This window comes from Echinops telfairi, unplaced genomic scaffold (assembly GCF_000313985.2).
Source record: "Echinops telfairi isolate 266 unplaced genomic scaffold, ASM31398v2 ScPeMD7_27;HRSCAF=92, whole genome shotgun sequence".
NCBI classification, from domain to species: domain Eukaryota; kingdom Metazoa; phylum Chordata; class Mammalia; order Afrosoricida; family Tenrecidae; genus Echinops; species Echinops telfairi.
In genome coordinates, this window is record NW_022103924.1 from 1,141,943 (window position 1) to 1,153,631 (window position 11,689).

Sequence of the window (11,689 nt, forward strand, 5' to 3'; positions counted from 1 at the left end):
TTCCTTCAGCGATTGTGTCAGGATGGTATCATACAGTGCCACAGTATTAGAACAAACTGTTCTTGTACTTAGGTGAAATTTTAGTAGAGGCCCAAAGTCCATCTGCTTCCTTATTTTAATTTACATATATGTACATGTATAGGTAAACATACCTATATTTACATAATCATATATTTATATATATATTTATATCTCTATATATAAATTATTGCTTTCTTCTTCTTTCCTCATTTTCTTTTCTCATGCCCCACTGTTATCCTTATCCATCATTCACCTCAGTATTTCCTCTTAGACACTTTACAATTGATCCAACCCAACCAGGAACACTATACCCTCCTCACTGTTGGATGATCTTCAGCAAAATTTTACTTGCATGTGATTTCAATGATATTGTTCTATGATTTGAAGATTCCCTTGGAATAGGTACAAATATGGATCTTTTAAAGTCAGTTGGCCAAGTAGCTGTTTTCAAAATTTCCTGGCATAGGAGAGAGTAAGTACTTGGTGAAACATTTCAGTTGTTATTCCATCAGGCCCTGGAGCCTTGTTTTTTGTGAAAGCTTTCCATGCAGCTTGAATATCTTCATTTAGTAACATTGGTTTTTGCTTATGGGCTACATCCCAATAGAGTAGAATGTTGACTAATTTTTTTTGGTACCATGACTCTGTGTATCTATCTTCTTTTGTTGCTTCCTATATAAGTCAATACTTTTCTCACAGAATCTTACTATATTGTAACTTGAGGCTTGAATTTATTTTATTTTTTTTAGTTTAAGATATGCTAAGCATGTTCTTCCTTTTTGGTTTTCTAACTCTAGTTCTTTGTAAATTTCATTATAATATTTACCTTATTCTTCTTAAGCCGCCCTTTGAGATTTTGTATTTAGCTCTTTGACTTCATTTCTTCCATTTACTTTGCACTGCTTGTCTATCAGTTTGGTATTCTTTGGTGGTTTGTGTGTTGCTGTGATGCTGAAAGCTATGCCAGCAGGATTACCCAAAGTGAACACGTTTCAGCACAACTTCCAAACTAAGAACAAATAAGGAAGAAAGAATCACTTCTAAGAATCTGTCTTAGAAGTACAGCTAGAAAAAAAAAGAAATACAGTTAGAATGCTCCTTAGAATCCAGAATGGGAGAGACCAAACTTTGGAAAGGACATCATGCTTGCTGAAGTAGAATGGCAGCTAAAACGGAGGAAGCCCTCAGTGAGCTGATCGACACAATAGCTGCAACAGTGGGCTCAAACTTGACAAGTACAAAGATGGCATAGGTCTAGGAAATGTTTCCTGCTATTGTACATACATTTACTGAGTCAAACCTATTCAATAGCCCATAACAACAACCACACAAATCATTCAGTATTTTGTCTATTGAAGCCTTTAATACTGCTGATTGAGGCTTGAGTTTTTTCATCAATTCTTTCACCTTGAGAAATGCTAAGTATGTGCTTTAGATTTTCTAACTCTAGGTCTTTGCATGTTTCATTATAATGTTGTTTTCTTAAGCTGACCTTTGAAACCTTAAAGTTCTGATCTTTATTTCATCATTTCTTCCTTTCACTTTAGCTAATCTATATTTAAGAGCAAGTATCAGAGTTTCTTCTATTTTGGTCCTTTCTTTTTAAAAAAATTAATTTTATAGGCATATCATTCACACTCAACTCCCCCTCCACATCCCTAGGTAATTGTTGATCCAGTTACTGTCTCTGTAGATTTACCTATCCTGGATTTCATATACAGAAAGCCATACAAGACACAAACAGCAGCAACAGCAAAACCTAACAACAAGGAAAGGGCAAAACAGAGGAAAACCTCAATTAAAAAGAAAGAAAAATATTTAAAATGGGAACAACTTTAAAATTGGTCAAGGGAGAGCAAATGATGTTGGTGTTAGGTGCTGCCAGGTCAGTTCCAGCCCACAGTGACCCTACGTACAACAAATGAAACACTGCTGGGCACTGTGCCGTCCTTAGATTTTTAGCCCATTAATGTAGCCGTTGTGTCACTCCATCTTGAAGCTCTTCCTCTTTTTTGTTCCCATTCTACTTTACCAAGTATGATGTCCTTCTTCAGGGACCGGTTTCTCCTGAAAACATATTTAAAGTACATGAGCCTCATCATCCTTGCCTCTAATGAGCATTTTTGCTGTACTTCTTCCAAGACAGATTTGTTTGTTCTTTCAGCAGTCCACGGTACTTTCACTATTCTTTGCTGGCACCATAGTTTGGATGCATCGATTCTGATTTGGTTTTCTTTACTCAGTGTCCAGCTTTCACGTGCATAGGAGGCAACTGAAAATACAATGGCAAAAAAAAAAAAAAAAGAAAGAAAATACAATGGCTTGGGTGAGGCGCACCCTAGCCCTCAAAGTAACATTCTTGTTTTTCAACATTTTAAAGAAGCCCTGTGAAGATTTATCCAATGCAGTGTATCTTCTGATCTCTTGACTGCTGCTTCCTTAAGTATTGATTGTGAATCCAAGCAAGACAAAATTCTTGACAACTTCAACCTTTTCTTCACTTACCATAATGTTACCTAGTAGTCCAATTGCTGTGAGGTTTGGGTTTTCTTTAAAATCCTTAAAAATTGTTTTTGTTTTTGTGAAATCCTTACTGAAGAATGCAATTCTGACTCTTATCAGCAAGTGCTTCAAGTCCCCCTCACTTTCAGCAAGTAACATGTCATCTACATATTGAACATTGTTAGCCTTCCTCCTATCCTGATGCCATATTCTCCTTCATATAAGCCAGCTTCTCTGATCATAATTTTCTCAGCATACAGATGGCATAGGCTTTCAGTTGCTACTTCCTCTGAAGTAGGCAGCCAGTTCCTTCTTCCTTGTCTATTCTTTGTCTGGAAGCTCAGAAGAAGCTCAGGATATATATCGTGTAAGTATGGTGAAAAGATACAACCTCGATGCCCACCTTTCTTGATTCTAAACCATGCAGTATTCCCTTGTTCTGTGTACAACTGCTTCTTAATGTATGGACACATTCTATATAAGGACAATGTAGTATTCTGGGATTCCCATTCTTCTCAAAGTTCAACCATAGTAAAAAGTTGTACAATCATCACCACAATCATTTTCAGAATATATTTTTTCTTTCTTATACTCCTTGCTGTTAGCTCTCCATCCCCCGCCCACCTCTCCTGCAGTGCCCCCAAGAAACTATTAATAAAGTTACTAACTCTATAGATTCACCTATCCTAGATTTCATATACAGAAAAACATACCAAAAAAGGGGGGGCAACAACAATCATCAACTAACAGCAAAAAACCTTAATAGTAAAGCAAGTAGATATAATAGAAACCTGAACAAATTTAAAATGGACCAAAAGCGAGCTTTATCTAACTGCATTTCCCATAGTACATTTTGCAATGTACTCTGCATGACAGCAAGACTATTCACATCCTTGTCTAGGCAGAGGGGTTCACCAGAAGCGTAACCTGTGTATATTCCAGCAGCTTTAAAGCAAAGATAGAATTCTATGCCTGTTTCACATCTACTAGGTGCCAGTAGTGGGCTCTGTGTATTATACTTGCTTGGAGAGCTAGGCAGAAATCATCTTGAATATTGTAAGTTCCCTTGGCATCATAAAGAGAGTACTAGGGAGGATACATATATATTTAAATATACATCATTCTTGATTTTGTCTTTCTGGGATTCTTTACCTTCCTCTTAAAATATAATACCCTGAGTAAACTTTAATTTTTATAGTTCCAACAGTTTTTAAAGTTTCCTAATAATCCTACTTGTATATTATAAATATTCTTTATGAGGTGCCAATAGGATCTGAACCCTCTGGGTATTTTTCAGTGTTTCTGTTGCTTCATTGTACTATAGAGAACCTTGAATCAACAATTACATTCTCTTTTCCACGCACAGGTCATAATTAATCATATGGTAATTAATAATATAGTTCTACCCAACAACAAAATGATAGGGATGTGTGTCAAGTTAAAGAGAAGCTGGACTATTTGATAAACAGCATTAAAAGCTACCACAGTTAGCTTTCTAGATAATTTAGTGCATGCTTATATATGAGGGGGTACCGCCCCAAAAGATTTTTTTTCAAAGTTATATATTAAAAATTTTTTTTTACAAAACAACCTTATCACCTTCAAAGTACTCTCCATTATACTTAATACATTTGTCAGATCTGCAATTCTGTTCTTGGAAATGTTTTCCAAACTCATCTGTTTGGATGGATGACAGCACCTCCCTCCTTTCCCCCCCCCACCTCTTCTATGCCATTAATTCGCTGTCCTTTCATGTCCCTCTTTATTCTTAAAAACAAAAAGAAGCCACACGGAGCAAGGTCAGGTGAGTGAGGTGTATGGGGCAAGAGAGATATTCTGCTTTTTGTCAAAAACTGGCACACTGAGATTACTGCTTGAGCTGGTGCATTGTCGTGGTGGCAAAACCAGTCTCCCATCTGCCACAAATTGGGCCTTTTTTTTGGTAACACACTGTGATTCAATCTTTTCTGAATGTCTAAATAGAAAGCTTGATTAATAGTCTGACCTGGTGGAATGAACTCTAAATGCACTATCCCATTAACATAAAAAAATAAACACAAATGAGCATCACCTTGATCTCTGATATAACTTGACGAACTTTTTGGGGGTGGGGTGATATGGCCTGTTCCTCTGGCTTGATCGATGTTTGCTTTTGGGCTCATAAGAATAGCACCATGTCTCATCAACAGTAGACCTCGGAAAACAAGTCTGGATTGCTTTGGAGCTGTTCTTTCAAAACATGGCATGTTTCCATTCATTGCTCTTTTTCTGGGTCAGTCAGAACCTTACACAAATTTCTCAACGACCCTTCTCATTCCCAAATCTTCTGTTAAAATTTGCTGAATCGAGCTCCAAGATAGTCTAGATAACTTCCCCATCTCTTCAGTGGTCCCTCATCAGTCTTTAAGCACAAGTGCACAAATTTTGTTGACATTTTCTTCAATTTGGGAAGTTGGTGGACATCTAGAATGGGGTTTGTCATCAACTGACATTGCACCTTTTTTGAAGTGAGAACACCAGTCATACACTTGAGATTTTCCCATAGTGCTGTCTTTGTAAGCTATGTTCAACATCACAACACTTTCTGCAGCATTTTTCTCAAACAGGAAACAAAATTTCATAGTCACACACTGTTGTTCTCGGCCATCACAAAAAACCAGGTTCCAGTGAAATTGCCTATAAGAAACATCCACTGTGATTAGAGAGAACCTTGCTAGGTGACGCCACTGGGTGCACTAACTGATAAGCAAGTTGCTTGATGCTTGCCTAGTGGGAAAAATGTGTACTACGAAAGCTCTGCGCCACCCAGCACAATTCTGGATTTTGGGAGGTACCCCGTCATACACAGGTATCTATATAGAGAAATGCATTTTTCTATCAAACAAGAGAACATTGTAGAAACATGTTTTGAAGTCAAAAGTGTTGTTCAGACAAACATGTTTAAACAAGTCTTAATGATTACTGGGTGGCTGCAGACAAGTTCTCTCAGTTTTGGTTACCTAAAAGCGCCTTCAAAAAAACGCCCAATTGAAACACTGGCTTTTTGTAGGACATTTTTTGTCCAGTTAAATTCAAGGCAGAGAGGTCAACTCAGAAGTTAAGGAGACTATATTTAGGGGGTTCCCAAGGGATAATCTCGTGGGCTTATTATGAAGAAGGTTTAAGAAAATTGATTAACTGTATTGATGAGAAAAAGACTGGGAAAGTTGCACCCAGGAATTTTTTTCCCCATCATGGCAGTGCCTTTGCTCATTCTTTGATGATAGCAAGGCTATCTTCTGAGAATTTTGTTGAGAAACCTTACCCATCAACCCTAAATCCCTGATCTTACGTCTTCAGTTATATTTGTTCCCCAAACTTAGTGAACATTGTAAAGGAACATGATTCGAGGCCCTCCAGGATGCCACAGCTGTTTTTCGATCTAGTGTAAACTAAAGAGCCCAAAATTCTTAGGGGAAGATTGACAACAATATCCTCTGCTTTTGTTCTAGTGAGGTATCAGCTGGTTTCATTTTCTGTATATTAGAATCTTTAAGTATTAAGAGAATTATCCTCGGATGACTTAACAAATACATTTTCTATTTATCTTTGATTTTGCATGTAGTTTTAGTGGTGATGGGTGTTTGCCATGCAAAGTTATAGCAGAACTTGCTAAACTTTTATGGCACCTAGATTTTAATTTATAATTCTACACAACAAAGTAATTAAGGAATTTTCTTTTATTTCTCCCATCATGCTTTTATGCTATTATTATGTATTTTTAATTTATTATAATGTTTATAAATCTCATGGTCATGTAACAGAATTTTATAATATCAATGATTTACTCATTCAAATACTTTTTCCAACAACATAAACGATGACTCCAAGATCAGTTAGCATAACATAAAGTTCACAAAGACAGTGTTCTACATCTTACTTGGCTAAGTAGTGACTGAGATCTTAAAAGCTTTTGAGTGGCCCTCTAAGGTGCAACTGTTGGTCTCTCTCATCCAGAGGAAAGAGGAGTGAAGAAAATTGAAGACGTATGGAAATAATTAGCCCAATAGACTAACGAGTCATGAGAACATCAGCCTCCATCATCAGAACTAGATGATGCCCAGCCCACAGCTCACAAATGCTCTGAAAGGGATCACATTAGAACATCATTGGTAGAGTGGGAGAAATAGGTGGAACAAAACTCAAAATCATTAAAAAGATCAGGCGTTTACTTGTCAGACAGACTAATGGAAATTTCAAGACTATGGCCTTAGTCTCTTTTCAGGAATGGAAATGAATTCATACCCATGGCCCATTTTTCAGTCCGACAATAAATCTATGAGGGGTTCAATAAGACTAGAGCACGCGTCCTCAAAACTACGGCCCACTGAGGACATTTATCCAGCCCGCTGGGTGTTTTTGCCCCGTTTGTTTTTTACTTCAAAATAAGATTTTTTAACTATAGCCCGGGACAGTGAACTGGCCCGTTTAAAAAGTTTGAGGAACCCTGGACTAGAGGATAGTTATGTATCTCTTAGAATAGCAACCATTTGAGATCAAAAGGGCAGAGATCAGAAAGGTTAGGAAGGAAGGAGGAACAGAAATGGGAGACACAGACAAGAAATGAGATCAGTGATGTTATATTGTGGGGACTACAGTCAGTGACATGAAACAAAATGTGTATGAATTATTAAATAAAAAACTGATCTGCTCTGTAAACCTTCATCCAATTCACAACGAAAAGTTAAAAAAATTTTTTTCTCTTTATCACTGGCTTTGAGTTGTTTATGATGTGCAATTTATGTTGTGCTCATCTTTCTTGTGCTTGAGATTTGTTGATCTTTTGAATCTGTGGGTTTATACATTTTACTAAGTGTGAATTTTTTTTGCCACTAGGTTTTGGGTTTTTTTCCCCGTCTTCCCTTTTATGACTCCAACTACCTGTGTATTAAGCCAATTTTAGCTGTTCAACAGTTTAACTGACGCTTTTTTTCTTGAGGGTAGAAAGGATTCTTTTTCTCTAGTCCCCTTTGGATAGTTTCTTTGGTATACCTTTGAGATCACTAATCTTTTCTTCCGTGTCTTATCTGCCATGAATCCCATCCAGTGAATTTTACATTTTATGCATTGTAGTTTTCATCCCTAGAAGTTCTATTTGGCCTTTTGTATCTTTGTGCCTCTACTTTAAAAAGAAGAAAAAAAGTTCTATTAGATATAATACACATACCATATAAATTTTTCAGGGTCTTTTAGTAAATTTACAGAGATAGGGAATGTCATGTCTGAAGATGACAGTTTTCAAATGAGACTATGATGTAGGACATCATCATAGTCCTGCTTTAGAACATTATTACCACTCCACAAAAGATAACTCACTCATTAGCAGTAACGCCCCATGCCTTTCTCATTCCCCTTGACTCAGCTTTAAAACCAAAAACCAAACTCTCTGTCCTCAAGACAGTACTGACTCATAGCTTTAGTAAGCCATTAATCTGGTTTGTTTCTATAGATGTACTATCTTGAATATTTCATGTAAACGAAATGTAATAGGTAATCTTTTGTGCCCGGTTTCTTTCATGTAAATATTGTTTGTGGGTTCATCCATGTTCAAATATATGTCAGTACTGTGCCCTATTTTGTAACTGATATTGCTGTGGATAGTGCTATGAACCTTTATGTATACTTTTCATTCGTTTTCATATTGAACATGGATGTAGTAATAAGTGTTGTCATGTGCTTAAGTGTTAATTTTAACATCTGGGTCAGTTATGGGTCTATTCTGATTGATTCATTGTGGGCCATGTTTTTCTGCTTTGTATATATGGCCAGCTTTGATTGGATGTCAAATTTTACAATATTGAGTGTTGCATAATTTGTATTTTTAGAAATCGTCTTGATTTTGTTCATGGATGCATTTAAGTTGCTTAGAGTCTGGTCTTGCTTTTATTATTTGTAAGATTGGTTGATGCAATGATCAGTCTAGGGCTAATTATTTGTCACTTACTCGGGCAAGGAGGAGCCCTGACGACAGTAGGTATTGTGGTGGGCTGCTAATTGTAAGGTCAGTGGTTTGAAACCATCAGCTGCTCTACAAGCAGTTGTAAAAAACAACAACAACAACAAAAATGATCTTGGAAGTATAAGACAGAATTCCGCTTAGAGGCAAGGATGGCAAGACTTGGTCTCACATGCTTTGGACATGTCATCAGAAGAGACCAGTACTTGGAGAAGGACCAGTCCCTTTGCAGAAGAGGGGCTGCAAAAAAGAGGAAGACCCTCTCAACAAGATGGATTGGTACAGTGGGTGCAACAATGGGCTCAAGTATAAGAACAATTTTAAGGATGGTACATGACCGGGTGGTGCTTTATTCTGTTGTAGTATTTTTTAAAAGCAACATGACAGCATATAACAACAACAACTTGGGTAAAGATTCAGAGTCTCAGAAACCCACAGGAGCTTTTCTACTCTGCTCTATAGGGCTGCTATGAATCAGAATGAACTAGATGGTGGTGAGTCTGGGTTGAGTTTGAGCTCAGGCAAGAGCTTACTAAGTACTCTACTCGATGTCATTGTGACAAGTTTTACATGATGACTAGCTGACACTGTACTCGAACACTATTTACTAGACAACTGGGGTTTATTTCGCTCCTTTATCATGTTTTCCGGTTTGTGTTTGGGTCTATTTCAGGACTTCCTTTTCTATTCTCCTGCCTATATATTTTAATATCTGTGAGTGCTGGCCCCTTTTAGAGCACATCTTTTTCAGATTTTTCTTGGCTATTCTTGTTTATTTTTCCCTATGCACTTTAGGATCAACTTGTCTGTAAAATAAATAATGAAAACAGTGTGCTAAAACTTCTACTAATTATCTGACATCATCTTTAAGATGCTGACTTGTCTATCCATACAAATAGTGTGTCTTTTTAATTGCTCGTCTTCTTTTGGGTCCCTTAGTAGTGTGTTAAATTTCATACCTGTTTAGCACATTCCATGTCAAATCTATTACTAGGTATAGATTTGTTTTTATTATGTTAAATATAAAATAAAGACTGAGGAGCTACTATAACTTCATCTCAATCGTACATTTACATTGCAGGCAGTAACACTGATTTTTGTTTAAATTTAACAATTGACTGATCTGACCTTGTTTTTATGTTGTTATTGTGTGCCATCAAATAGATGATAAAGAATAGGAAAGAGTAGACCTGCCCCAATGAGGCTTCCTGGGCAGTAAATTTTTATGGAAGATTAAGTCTATGCCTTTCACTATGGTGTAGCTGATAGGCGTGAATCTTTTGCATATCAATTGAGCACTTAAACTGCTGTACCACCAAGACTCTTAATCTTTATTTAGCTACCCGTTTTATGAATCTTGTAGCATTTAGCACAGCTAATGGTTACCAGAGGATTCCTGGGTAGCACAGTAGTTTTAACTGCTAACTGCTAACTTGACTGCTAACTGAAACGTTGGCTGTTTGAACCCACCAGCCACTCTGTGAGAGAAAGATGCAGTAATCTACTTCCATAAAGATTCCAGCCTTGGAAACCCTCTTAAGCAGTTGTATTCTGTCCTATAGTTCACTGTGAATTGGAATGTACTCAATTGCAAAGAGTTTAGTTTTTTGTTGTTGATGTTACTGAATGATCATATTTCAGTGAAGTCTTTGTTCAATAAGTGAATAGGAATTTGCTTAAGAATACAAATGCGCTTTACACATTGATGTGTGTATGGATTGTGATAAGAGTTGTATGAGCCCCTAATAAAATGATTTTTTAAAAAAAGAATTCAAAATGGCCTTTACAAAATTGTTTTGAAAATTATACTTTTGCATCCAGTTGCTATCTATAAATTAATCTAAATTATATTTGTGTAGGTATTTTCTTCTGGATTATAGTAACCTTCTATAGGGTCATTATGAGTCAGCAGGGACTTGATGGCAGTGAGTTTGAGAGCGATCAAGAATCAAAATTGCAGAGAATGTTTTCCTTCTATCTTAAGCAAAGAAGTGCACCTAAAAATTACATGGGTCCTTTTTATGAATGAAACAGAACATTTAAAATTAGAATTGTTTGAGAACATAAAGATTTAGTTATTGCTTTGTGTTAGTCTGGGTAAACTAGAGAAACAAATCCAGGGAGACTCAAATCTGTATTAAGAAAGAGCTTTATATACAAGAGCAATTGGATATTGAGAAAACATCCCAGCCCAGTCCAGATAAACTCCTTAAGTTATATTAACCCATTTGTCTTAATATTAACTTAATATTAACCCAATTAAGTAATATTAACCCATGTCTGATGTCAATCTATAAAGTCCTCTTCAGACTCAGGAAATACATGCATTGATGCCAAATACAGGAGGATCACAGGCCAGTGGGTTGGAAGGCTTGTGGATCCAGTGGCATTATAAGTATCTCAGCGCTGGCAGGGGTCTCTACATGGCTTCTCCGGCTCCAGAGATCTAGTTGCATCATGGTAGGTCCATGTAGCTTCTCCAGCTCCCAGGGCATAGCGCCATGTGTCTTGTCAGTAGAACATCTCTCAGGGAGTGAGCAGAGAGAGAGAAGTGTCTCCCACCTCCAAGGAGGAAATACAGGAGTTCCCAGAATTCTTAGGAGAAGGCCATGCAGACACACAGGCTCATTGGTTATATCTTGATTGACAAGCCAGACTCCATCCTGCACTTGTAATCTTCTCAAATTGACACCAGGTTATGTAACTACCACATACTTTTAGCAGAATTTTTGTAGTATAACTATCCAAATAATATAAAGCTACTCCAGTTATAAGCTAGTCATCACTTTGTCATAAAAATCATGAACGCAATTCATTAATGATTCAAGATTCCTGACTTTCCAATGACTTCTTATATGTCTGCACATTTCAGACACGTACCATTCTAAAGAAAAATTCCAACTCAAAATTTATAAACTTAGGAAACTTACGAGAGTTCTTGCTTTTCCCTCAAAATATCAGCAATTTCTCATGAAATCCTTTGACTCACTGTTTCATTGTTCACTGTAGTTGGTTGCCTGCACAGGTAAGGGTCACTGCTGTCCTAAGAAATGACCTGTAAGGGAAGGTAGTATGCTCCAGTGCTTAATATTGTGTGCCTGGGTTCATGAATAGAAAGTTTTCAGTGAACATTCCACTCTCTCACTCTTTTTTCTTAAGTTTTCACAGGCT